The sequence below is a fragment of the Delphinapterus leucas genome, chromosome 12 (assembly GCF_059928025.1).
Source record: "Delphinapterus leucas isolate spDelLeu-1000000601 "Yukka" chromosome 12, BTC_Dleu_Yukka2, whole genome shotgun sequence".
In the NCBI taxonomy this organism is placed as follows: domain Eukaryota; kingdom Metazoa; phylum Chordata; class Mammalia; order Artiodactyla; family Monodontidae; genus Delphinapterus; species Delphinapterus leucas.
The window spans coordinates 22,527,589-22,539,762 of record NC_143140.1 but is presented as its reverse complement, the minus strand read 5'-3'; the positions used below and the strand labels follow the sequence as shown (position 1 = coordinate 22,539,762).

General features: G+C 37.3%; 1 long non-coding RNA gene across 1 annotated transcript; it reads left to right on the top strand.

Annotated features, from left to right (window-relative positions):
• Positions 1 to 298: 298 nt before the first annotated feature.
• LOC111183207 (uncharacterized) lies at positions 299 to 5,336 on the top strand. Its single transcript, XR_002646933.2, has 3 exons — positions 299 to 724; positions 3,794 to 3,879; positions 4,315 to 5,336. It is a non-coding gene; the product is annotated as an uncharacterized LOC111183207 (long non-coding RNA).
• Positions 5,337 to 12,174: the final 6,838 nt, after the last annotated feature.

Here is a 12,174-nt window from a genome sequence, read left to right as displayed (position 1 = left end):
CCTGCCAGTTTCCACAGCACTTTTCTATCAGTTTTCTCCTACACATAATGCATTCCTGAAAACTTGTTGAAGAATTAAAGGTATTAGAAGCCAAATAACATGCTCAAATATTTTTGTGTGTTAAAAATACTACTATAAATGGTAAAATCTAAATACTTACCCCACCCTTTAGTACAAGGTAGTCTTTGATAATACTCTCCAAGACTTCTTCTTCTTCACTTATCAATTGAACATATAGTCTGATGTCTTAATTTTAAGATACTTAATTTCATAAGTGTCTAAGCTATAATCTGAAAAATTTGGCTCACTCAATAATATCTTTTTTTCAACTTTATTAAAAGTGAGATCTATAATTCTTAATGTTAGGTTCTCTACACTAAAAAAATAATCTTTACCACTTGTTATGAAACAATAAGTTAAAACACAATTAAATATCACAATAATCATAATAATAAACATACCCGGTGGGTTAATATATAATTTACATAGATTATATTTATCCAACTTGCATCATATGCGTATTCAGTATTTATATATGCATATGAATATGTAAAACTCAAATATTTCTTCTTAGTATAACAGTTGTTCCTTTAAATTGATCACTTTTTCTGATTTCTTTTCAGTAGATACCTGGAAGACTGTTATTTACCTCTTTGGGTGTTAATCCAGGCACAAGCCTTGCCACAGTTTCCCAGTTGATGGTCCGGTGGATTCCACTTAATGGGTAAGGATCATGTCCAACACCATTTGGTTGTTTAGGAAATTGTTGTTTTCTGAATATCCATGACTGATCTTTTGGAACTAGAGACAGAGAAGACAAATAGATTTATTTGCATCTGAAATCCAAATGTTTGCAGAACATTATAAATCAGTTATAATTCATTCCTAAGAATTATCTACTACTACATAAAGGAAAAATAAAACTCACCTAAAATCAAAACAGAATATATAGCTCAAATCTCTTCAAATATAACAGAATTTGAATATTATGGATTGGTGGATAGATAGAAGGATGGACAGATGGGTAAATATGCGATTAAAAAGTATGATAAAATGCTAAGGATAGGGGACTTCCCTGGTGGCACGGTGGTTGAGAATCTGCCTGCCAATGCAGGGGACACGGGTTCGAGCCCTGTTCCGGGAAGATCCCACATGCCGCGGAGCATCTAAGCCCGTGCGCCACGACTGCTGAGCCTGCGCTCTAGAGCCCGCGAGCCACAACTACTGAAGCCCACGCACCTAGAGCCCGTGCTCCACAACAAGAGAAGCCACCGCAATGAGAGACACGTGCACCGCAATGAAGAGTAGCCCCCTCTCGCCACAACTAGGGAAAGCCCGTGCACAGCAAGGAAGACCCAACACAGCCAAAAGTAAATAGCTAAATACACAAACAAACAAATAAATAAATAAATTTATTTTTTAAAAAATGTTAAGGGTAGAATATAAGTGACGGGTATACAAGTGTTCACTATAAAATTCTTTTGATTTTGCTGTACGTTTAAAATTTTTCATAATAAAATGTTGAGAGAAAAAGTTGAATACAATATATCTTCCTTAAAAAAAATCATAATAATTGAACAAATAGGCATTGCTATACAAAGATGTGACGCTACTGAACTGGACCACTGACTAGCATGCGTTAGCTGCAAATGCTAATTGTTTACCCTTCATCTGAAACTTTGAATTTAGCCACTACAATATGGGAGTGACAATGTACACTGTATAAAAGAGCAGGTTGCCCTGAAAATCAAGACCTTCCGTGATTTATAATACATTGCTATGATTTTTCATTTGGGACTGATATTTTCCTGGTATATTCTGGCACTGTCTCCCTGGTTAGTACCATTGTAGTGCTAATTGCTATGCATCACCCTTGAATACATGCATTATCTCCCTTATGGGGTAGGGATTCCTTATACCCACTGTAGCATCTAGAACAGTGATTTGTGCAAAGCAATCCCGCATTCACTGGTACTGCACCTAATATTTTCCAAATACTTTCTGGAACATGGTCTCCTTTTAAGCTAACAACATTACAGGGGCCTGGGTATGCTGGATATTTGTGAGGTCTCAGGCGGAACGCATGTCTTTGCAACAGCAAAATGGAAAAAATGGAAGGATGGACAGAGGTGACTTGCTCATGTTCATGAACTTGCACATGAATTAGTAAGAGGTAAAACTGGGGCCCAAATCCCAATTGTCAAGTCCTTTTGTTCCAGAGGGCTTCAATAATAATTGATTGAATGTATGTGTGAATATATAGGTGGTTCCTGTGGCCTGTCCGTACTCTGGTTAGTTAACAACTTTTTCTGATGTTTAGAACCATACCAGAACTGTGCCTCCCCTAACGTTCAGGATTTTCAGAATCCATCCAGGGACATGGAAAACTGGCCTAGGGTCTGATGCCAGAGCCTTCTCACTCACACTAGAAGGGAGAAAAAGGAATTATGACAGTGGAAGAGAAGTCATTTGCTGAGGAGTAAAGGAAAATCATAGTTTGGTGTCAGTACATACACATATATAAATTACTAATAGGACCCAACTAAAGTTTGGAACTAGAGAAAAAGAGTTGGAGCTACAGCATTTTGTACTGAATGGTGGGAATTTACCATTATACAAAGCGAATTGAGAAGGTAAGAAACCTAACACTTTGGTGGGGGACGGTGGAAGGATGTCATTAAATCTTACTGCTGTAAAAAGCTCTAAGGGTGTAACATTGGTCATACGTAGACATTTTCTGTCATTCCAGTTCTTTATCTATGAAATAGTTTAATCTCCTTTTTGGTTTTCATGGAGTCTTTGAGTAGAGAACAATAAGGTCTAATCTCATTGAGTAACTACGAAGTGATACAAGGGCCCCAGAACTGTTTGCCTTTCTGTGTATGTTGAGGAGGGCCCATGAGAACTGATGTCAAAATATGTAAGTCTTGATAAGAAACAAAAGCGCTTAGATTTTCTCAAATTTCTCCCCATGAAAGTCTGTACCTAAGTAAATACAGATACTCTCTGATACATTAATTTCTTCCCAAACCTGGACCTATTCCAATATAGATGTTTTTTAGCCAATGTTCTACTCAAAGAGTATTTATTCTGTTTTTTCTCAGTAAAGTAAATATTTGTCAATATTTTGATCAACTATGTCTTGATATATTTTGCATGTAGTGATATGTAAGTGAAAGATAAGGGCATTATCTAAAGCTGCATGGGTTGGTCTTTGATAATTTGGTGACATTAGATGCAAATACTCATTTACTGACATTTCTTCTTCAGTCAGAGACTTTAGAGAAACAATAAGTTTTTCTTTTGAACTTGTATCAGTAAAGACAGAGTAATCAGAAATCCTAAAATGAGAACACTCTAGCATTAGAAAATGAAATTCTGCAGTTAAGGAAGTTGAAAAATATTTATCGGACCCTATTGTAGAAGTTTAAAAAAACAGGGTTTGGCTACTGCAGACCAAGTAGGAATAAATCTGACTGAATCTTTAAAGTTATTAAGAATACATCCTTTTTAGGATGGATTGAAATCCAGTGTAGAATTAGATAATGATAACGACTTGGGAATTCCTGAGCTTGTTTTTCTCTTGGTAGAGAATACGTTCCTCATACATCTGGCATAAAGGGAAACTCCATCTCAGTCCTGAAAGGGTGCTTGTTTTGTTTTGTTTTGTTGATAAGTCTTTAGTGTGAGTTTCTCTCAGTGGATGCTGAGTAGAACTCATCATATAAGAATGGTTGGTTTACAGAACTTTGATGGCTTTCTATGTCTTTTCTTTCCTCTCTTGCAAATAAAGGTTCTCAGCACTGTTTTCATCATGAAAGACTGAAGAATTACCATTGGTTCATTTTACAGGAAAGCCAGACCTCCATGAAATAGCAGGTATATACTTACTTTGGAAATATGCAGTATCTTGTAAGAGCTGGCTTAGAATGTAAAGAAACTTGACAATCAAAACCATAATGACCTAATGAGAAAACACTCTCTCTTTGCCATAAAGTATATCAACTGCATAGACACTTCACAGATGGATTTTGTTTCTTTGGTTTTTTAGGACCTATAATTTCTTGATGCAAGTCTTGGGGGAAAACACCTGTCCTAAAATGTTTAAACATTTCTAGCTTGACTTAAGATGTCATTTGGTCTGAAATAGGATATGCGGTATGAAACCAATCCATAACTGAAAGAGATCTGAACGGCAATATTGGTGATTGAAACATATCAGAATGACAACATGCTCATTGGTCTCATTGACCTGAAATAATTTTCTCTGTTCAGTGTATATTTTCTTAAAGTTAAATTTATGGCCTTTTGCAGAGTGCGTGAAATCATCAGTGTTTGCCCTGACAACGGTAGTAAGTAAAACAAGGACCACCAACTGGGTAAGATTTCTTGCATATATCTCTGGGCTCTGTATCACTGTAGATTTAAAACGTCAAACATTTGTGCTTTGTCTGACTCAACTAAAGCAAGTGCGGCACTGTACTCGTTGTCACCCAATAATCCGTGATTAATTTTTGGGAGAACCCTATCTACTTTTCTTGGTACACCGTTTGCCAAATCAATATTAAAACCACAGTTACTTGATCTTTCATGGATATTAGCATTCAAATAATCAGAACTTAACTGATTATTTGAGAGTCAGACAAATGATTTGAAGGAAAATTACAGATGGTCCTGGGCAGGGTATATGGGTGCAAGAAAGTGGTTGGGTGGGAATTTAGTTGCAATTTGTCCTCGATTCTTCTAAGTTCTTAGCCTTCGCCCATGTTGGCAGGATATAATAGAATATTATAGCTGGAAGTATCCACCGTGTCGATTTTCTTGGCCACAACATCAGCAGAGTATTAGCTTCTGTGCTTTAGTAATCAACTTTCAACATGTCAATGAATTCCAAGGTCTACAGCACCATGACTTTGCATGCATCTCCTTTCAGTGTTGACTCATCCTACATCAGGAAATTCCTCCTGAAAACACCTTGAAAAATAACTGTCAAGAATGGTAAATATAAGGAAAAAGATGTTTTCCTTATATCTGACTGAATTCTCTGCAATTAATACTCCTTCTTATCTAAGTTTTGATAAAGTAAACAATCAATGGATTATTGTTTTCTTCAAAATAATCCTTCCTCTTCCAAGAAATGGTCATGAAACTATCAATAAAAACGTATACATCTCTGTTCCTCAAAGAATCAGAATTTTTGTTTTTGTTTATTAGTCCATGTACCTGTTTTTATTCCTTTAATAAGCGCTATTTATTCATCTTTATGAACCCTTTCTAATCACTATCTGTATTTTTTTTGCACAGGCTCCCGACGCACAGGCTCAGCGGCGATGGCTCACGGGCCCAGCCGCTCCGCAGCATGTGGGATCTTCCCGGACCAGGGCACGAACCCGTGTCCCCTGCATCGGCAGGCGGACTCTCAACCACTGCGCCACCAGGGAAGCCCTATCTGTATTCTTAAATGTTGAAGATTGAACCCATTTCCATCCAGTTTTTAGTGTCAGTTGGTTTTTACTGCTTGTGATGCAACTTAGTTACCTGTAACTTTTCCTAAGTATAAAATGTTAACGTAATGAGAGTCTTACTTTTGATCACTTCATTTCAATGCATCCCCAAACTGTCCTCATTCCAAGAATAGGAAGCTGAAAACGTGAAGCCAGGTTCATCTTTGTCCCTGCTAAAATAGCTGTCATTTTATCTTAAGACAGTTGTCCTTTTCTATAAGTATGGAACATTGGGGAATAATTCTCTTGTTTCTAGGAGTCAGAAAGGGCAATAAAATGTGCAGAATGACATTTGTTCAAGCAAAATAATAGAGTTATTCATCTAGTCAGCAAATATATACTTTATGCTCACTGAATATAAAAAAATGCTTTCGGGCTTCCCTGGTGGTGCAGTGGTTGGGAGTCCGCCTGCCGATGCAGGGGACACGGGTTCGTGCCCCGGTCCGGGAAGATCCCACATGCCGCGGAGCAGCTGGGCCCGTGAGCCATGGCCGCTGAGCCTGCGCATTCGGAGCCTGTGCTCCGCAGCGGGAGAGGCCACAATAGTGAGAGGCCCACGTACCGCAAAAAAAAAAAAAAAAAAAAAAAAATGCTTTCAAAATACCATAATTTATTTAAATTCTGCTCTTCTTTTGGAGAGATAAATTGTATTTTAGGGAAGTATTTATATTTGTTTTTTTCTATTACTGTCTACAGTCTTTGAAAATGTTGTTATGATAGATATATCTTCGTATAGAAAATCTGAAAAAAATACAGACATGGATAAAGGTAAAAATGAAAATCAATTAAAATTCCACAAAAAGTAGAGATTGTTGTATATCCTTTCAGTTTTTTTGAAGAAGATGTACACATTCATAATTTTTTTAAAATAATTTATCAACAAATGTTCACTGTATGCCTGTATGAGCCAGGTACTACCATCAGAATATCTACTCTACTGAATAAAAGTGTTTCTCTCCTAACAGAGTTTGCAATGTAGTTGGGAACACAGATGACCAAAGTGTAAACCAAGATGCATTTAGTATTACTAATTGTAATACTGATATGAAACAAACAAATAAACAAAAAAAAAGTGCCATGATTGAGAATAACAGAGTTAGGGCAAGACATACTTAGCTGGGGTGGTTAAGGGAGGTGTTACAGGGCAGGTAACAGTTCAGATGAAGGCAAGAGGATGAGAGATGACAGCCATAAGACTTACAGGAAGAACAGCATTCCAACCCACAACCTGGTTCTATAAAGATAGTTGAATATCTTCCTTTGATGCTGTTAATTCTGTTATGCCTCGTAATAGCTATTTGAGTCCTTAGACCTGATCTTCCAAATGTGTCCCTGCTAACTTGCTAGCTGGCTGGTACACAGCTGACAGAGTTGATGATGTTTTAATCACTTGGTCACCTGATCCAGTTTCAGTCTCTTCCTGTGAAATATACCTGTCATCACAAAGGTGAACACCAACAGAATTCAGAAAATGTTGCAGAGGTGGTAGAAAAGCAAGTCATAAATTTTGAAGTTGAGAGAAGAAATATTCTGAAGTCACCCCAGCTCTTTAGTTCAGCTAGTTACTACGAATGCTGATGATATAAAAGCTGTATTTTTAAAATCAACTAAAGCTAGTGTGTAGATTCAGTTGGTTCTAATGCATCAGTGGAAATGTATTCTTATTCTTTAATTCATTGAGGAGGATATGATGACCAGAGTAAAATAGGCTTTCTCAAAAAATGAAAACTATAGTTGTGGGAAATAAGTTGAAGTAGAGAGAACAGTACAACTGTTTACCTTGCCTTTTGCATCTGAAGAGACAAGGCATACCCAGCCGTATCTATATCCCCTTTTAAAATTAGATCAGAAAAGAGCAAACACTTCATATTTCATCCTAGGGAAACACAATTCATACTCTTTGTTTCATGAGGACCCACCCCTTAAAACATAAGGCCTGCATTTCTCAAGGTCCTAGGAAGTTTTCTGAAGTGACATGACAATTAAGTCAATTGAAAACCAAAATTCCAGATGCTTCACAAGGGGACTGCTCTGTGAAGACATCCATACTCGGTGTTTAAGCTTCGGCTTAGGAGGTGCTTTATTCAGCATAAACATTTTCTGTGGGTCAGAGCAACTGCTGTTTTAATGCTTCAAATCAAACACACTCGGAGGTTTAGAGATGAAAAAATAAATATTTGCAAACAGTGGTTGAATTGGGCAGACTGTTCACTCTAGTTCTCTTTGAGGATTTTCAAATCTTCTATTTTATTACTGTTTCTGAATTTACCAATAAAAACAGTCACCTTGGCCACCAAGAAGGGACTTTAGAAGGAGCTATTATGCAGTTCCATGAATGTTAACAGATGAGACTTCAAGCCTGAGAGGGTCCTTCAGCGGCCCCGCATCTTAAAACACATGGTCCCTTACAGTTGACTGTCAGCCATCAGAAAGGCTATTGTTCCTATTGCCCAGTAGAAAGGGCATATTGAATAATAGAGGAATTGCTTACAATTCTTAATAAAGTTTGTACATGATTTAAATATTATAAAAGAATGTATTACCCAAGGTTTTTGGAAAATTTGAAATATATGTCTAATTTAGAGTTATGTAACTTTTTATGTATGGTGAGGCGTTTTTAGAACAGTTTAGACGAATACAAAGGCTTCCTTGTTTATTTTACATATTTTGAGCTAAACATACGTATGCCTCACAACTAATGCTGATTCTTTTGTGTGGACTATTTTATGATGTATTTTGTTATGACTCTTACTTCTTTCCTAGAGCCTATTTCAGGATAAAGCCACTCATAAAGGGAGAAAGGGAACAATACACAAACTTATTTGAGACTGGGAATTTTCCCTCACAGTGTGTGTGAAGTAGGTGGATAGAGATGGGGGTACAGGAAACAGAAAACATCAGCCAGTTTATCAGTGTATTGTAGAGCCTAAAATTGTGACCCTGAAATTCTTTTTACTGACTCTGCTAAAGGCAAATCTGCCCTGTCCAAAATACTTACATTTCTGAATTAAAATTATCCTAAGTTTATGGCTTATTTCCAAGGAATAGACCAGGTCTAACATGCAGATGAATGAAGATTGCTCTTTCTTTTGGTTTTAGAGCTTTCTGTTCATATTATTCAAGGCTCTATTTTCTCAGTATTTGTACCAAAGAATATCAAATGCAGAATATGAAAATTTCTTGTGGATGGAGGCCTCAGAACATTCTAGCCACTGATTTTCAATTGGTGTAACGTGTCATACGCTAATAGGCTCTCCAGACCTCTCCAGAGGGCCTGGTCCACATATTAGCATTCTCCAAAGAAACAGAAATAATTTTATATATACATATATATGAATATCTAGAAGATGTACATTTGTATAAAGATATAGAGATAACACATATGCATATTGTATACATATATATGTACGTATGGAAATTTACTATAAGGAATTAACTCATGCAGTTATGGAGACTGAGAAGATCCTCCCAGATCAGCAGGCAAACTCAAGAGCCAGGACAGCCAATGGTTTAGTTCCAGTTCAAGTCCAAATCCAAAGGCAGGAGAAGACCAGTGTCGCTGCTCAAAGACAGTCAGGCAGAGAGAGAGAGAATTCTTCTTATTCAGCCTTCAGTCAGGATGTTAATAGATTGGTGATGTCCACACACGTTGGGGAGGGCAATCTGCTTTACTCTCTGTGGATTCAAATGCTAATCTCATCCAGAAATACACTCATGGACACACCCTGAATAGTGTTTAGCCAAATATCATGGTCCGGTCAAGTTAATACACAGAATTAACCGTCACACTCAGGACTTTTAAACAGTTTAAATGAACTCAGGCTTCACTTAGGCACCAGCATTATACATTTATCTTTTAAACTGGTAAAGCTGGGCTGGGGAAATTAGCTTAGGTCTGAGGCCAAAATCAGGATTCTTATACTCAACCCTAAGTCTAAATCTTCCACACATGAGGGGACAGACTAAAGAGCACACTCACCTGGCCAGCAGAAGACAGAATTGTCACCTGAATTTTGCCAAACAAGACCCAAGCAGTGTGCCAGGCAGAGCTGCGTTTATGGATGTAACTCTGCAGGTTATCCCCTGGGCTCTAAATCCCAGCTCGAGGGATTGTGTAAAATATTCATTGGGAGGTTTAGGAGACTCTGTTGGTCCATTTTTATATGTATTCAAAATCGATCTGAGTTTTATGTTTCCCACCTCCTCACTGTTTTAAAAAGAAACTCCATTGAGGTATAACTTATGTACAATAACCTGCACCCATTTTAAGTGTGTGGTCCAATGAGCCTTGACAAAGGTAACCAAGTAACCACCATCACAGTCAAGATACAGATGTCTCACTCCCAAAACTCTCATGTGAGCCTTGGTCATCAATGTCCCTCCATCCCAACCCTGAGCTCTGTGCTTCCAGTGACCCACTTTGTTCCAGTGGGTCCAAATCCTTGGTAACATTTGGCATTGCAAGTCTTTCATTGCCTTGTGTTTTAACTTTTATTTTCCTGATGAATAATAATGTGCATCTTTCATGTGCTAATGACTCCAGTTTATCAAATATTTCTTTTATAGTTCATGCTTTCTTTGTTCTATCTATGAAGTCTTTGAACTTTGCCTCCTGCCACGTTGAGCTAGTAAGGTTGCGGTTTTCCATGAGGAGCACCTTTGAGAAAAAAGGCCACACCCAATTCTTACCTGTCACAATAGCAGTTTCTTAAGAGTGAACTTATCCCCTGGTTCTGTCTGCTTTTCATTGCCTTTAAATAGCTGTTTTTAATTTTGTCCAGCTTTTGTAAACATAAACAATGTGCTACTATGATTGGATTGGTACAAAGATAAATAAGCTAGTCATTGGAGAATTATTTTTTATTAGTGTGTGAGCAAGAGAAGAAACAGGAATTATTCTTTACTGTGAGTAGCAGTTAGGACCAGATGCTTTAGAGAAAAAAAACTGGACGTTTTCTTCCTTCAATTAATATCTTGCTTATTGGGCCAATATCCAAAGGAGGGAGAGAAATAGAGTTGTCGTTAAATTAATAGTTTTAGGGGTTCTGGGAAGCATGTTTTCTGCCTTCCCCCTCTATCAGAATGCTACCCCTACACAAATGTGTGTGTGCGTGCACACACACACACACACACAACACACTCTGTCCTGGCCTTGTTGTAATAGCACATCATGATGTTTTAGGAGGTACTGAATAATTCACACAACTCAAGAAAAATGATAGTACATTAAACTATCTGTATAACTAGCATAATTTTTTGGCTTAGTTTGTTTGGTGATTAAAAATGGTATTTTTCTCCTTAAGGGAGAAACTTTTAAAAAATAGAAAGAAGAACTGTGAGTGCCATGTCATAGCTGTGGACACCAGCTCCCCCCAACCATATCTACTTTAAATGACCATCTTCCACTCCCACCCCCATTTTTGTTACAACATCCTTCTTGTTCTCACAGCCATAAGATTCAAGGATCTTTAGATAAGCTATGAGTAGAACTTGCACCATACAAATGTAGTATAGGACTGGCCTTAAATTCAATGAGTGATTTTCTTTTCTTCAGTAAGAGATTTAGCAGATGCCTTGGGGACAGAAAAAACATGTTTGTCTAGTGCTGGGAAGGTTCACAGAAGTGGTTTTCCTTAATTATAGAATGGGGCACCAGACACCATTGCAACTGTTCCAAGAATAAGGAATAGCTTTAAAGCTATTCCTAACTTTACAAGTAATTCTTTGAACAACCGGAATCACTCGGGTCCTTAATGACCTGGGAGAGCATGTAACGGGGCAGAGCAGGCCAGGGAGGAACATGAGGAATGCCAGCATTTACATTCTGGGTACAGGAGTCACTCTTGTGGCACTAAGAAAGTGAACCCCTCACTCTGGACAAGTGTCCCTCGACAAGAACCACCCTCAACCTTACTTTCAGTTCCATTTTGTCCATTGTGAAATGTGCCTCTCCCACAGTTCAACATCCTCTTTTGCATCTGACTTTTCTGCTGGCTGCTTACAATACACATTTGACATCCTAGAAAAGGTACATGGTTGCTAGATTTACTTCAACCTGGTGTTCGTGACATTACCTGCCACAATTTTGAATAAATGGTGATATAATGAGGCATGAGTGTTTTAATGAAGTTTAAATGGAACAAATAAACAGGACTTTTCTAAGACATGTCTTTCTTCTACATTAAGAGAAACATCATAAAGGCTAACATGTAATTTGGCATTTAAAGTCTCAAGTGTCGTGTGGACACCTCTAAGTCTTGTCAGACAAAAATCAAATAACTTTTATTGACATGAGTCAAAAAAAAAAGGCTCAAACTTTGAGTCCTCTCCATATGTGTTGAGCAGAGAATTGTTTTTATTGTAAAATGCTAATAATGTTAATAAAATATTCAATACTTGATCGCTTATGCTACTCAATGCTCTAAGTAATTATTAAGAAGTAATAATATACACAAATATTGGTTAACTAGTCTCTTACAATAACCGTAAGAGGTAACTGTTACTTTTCCAGAAACAAGTTCATCTAACATTTCTTTGTGAATTAGATTGTTTTTTATAACCTAATTTCTTGATCATTTTCTTTTTCTAGCATAAAAAAACACATGCCTTTATATGTAGTATATGTGTATATTTTAAAGGTGCTTCATCATAGATGTACATAGTCATAAAT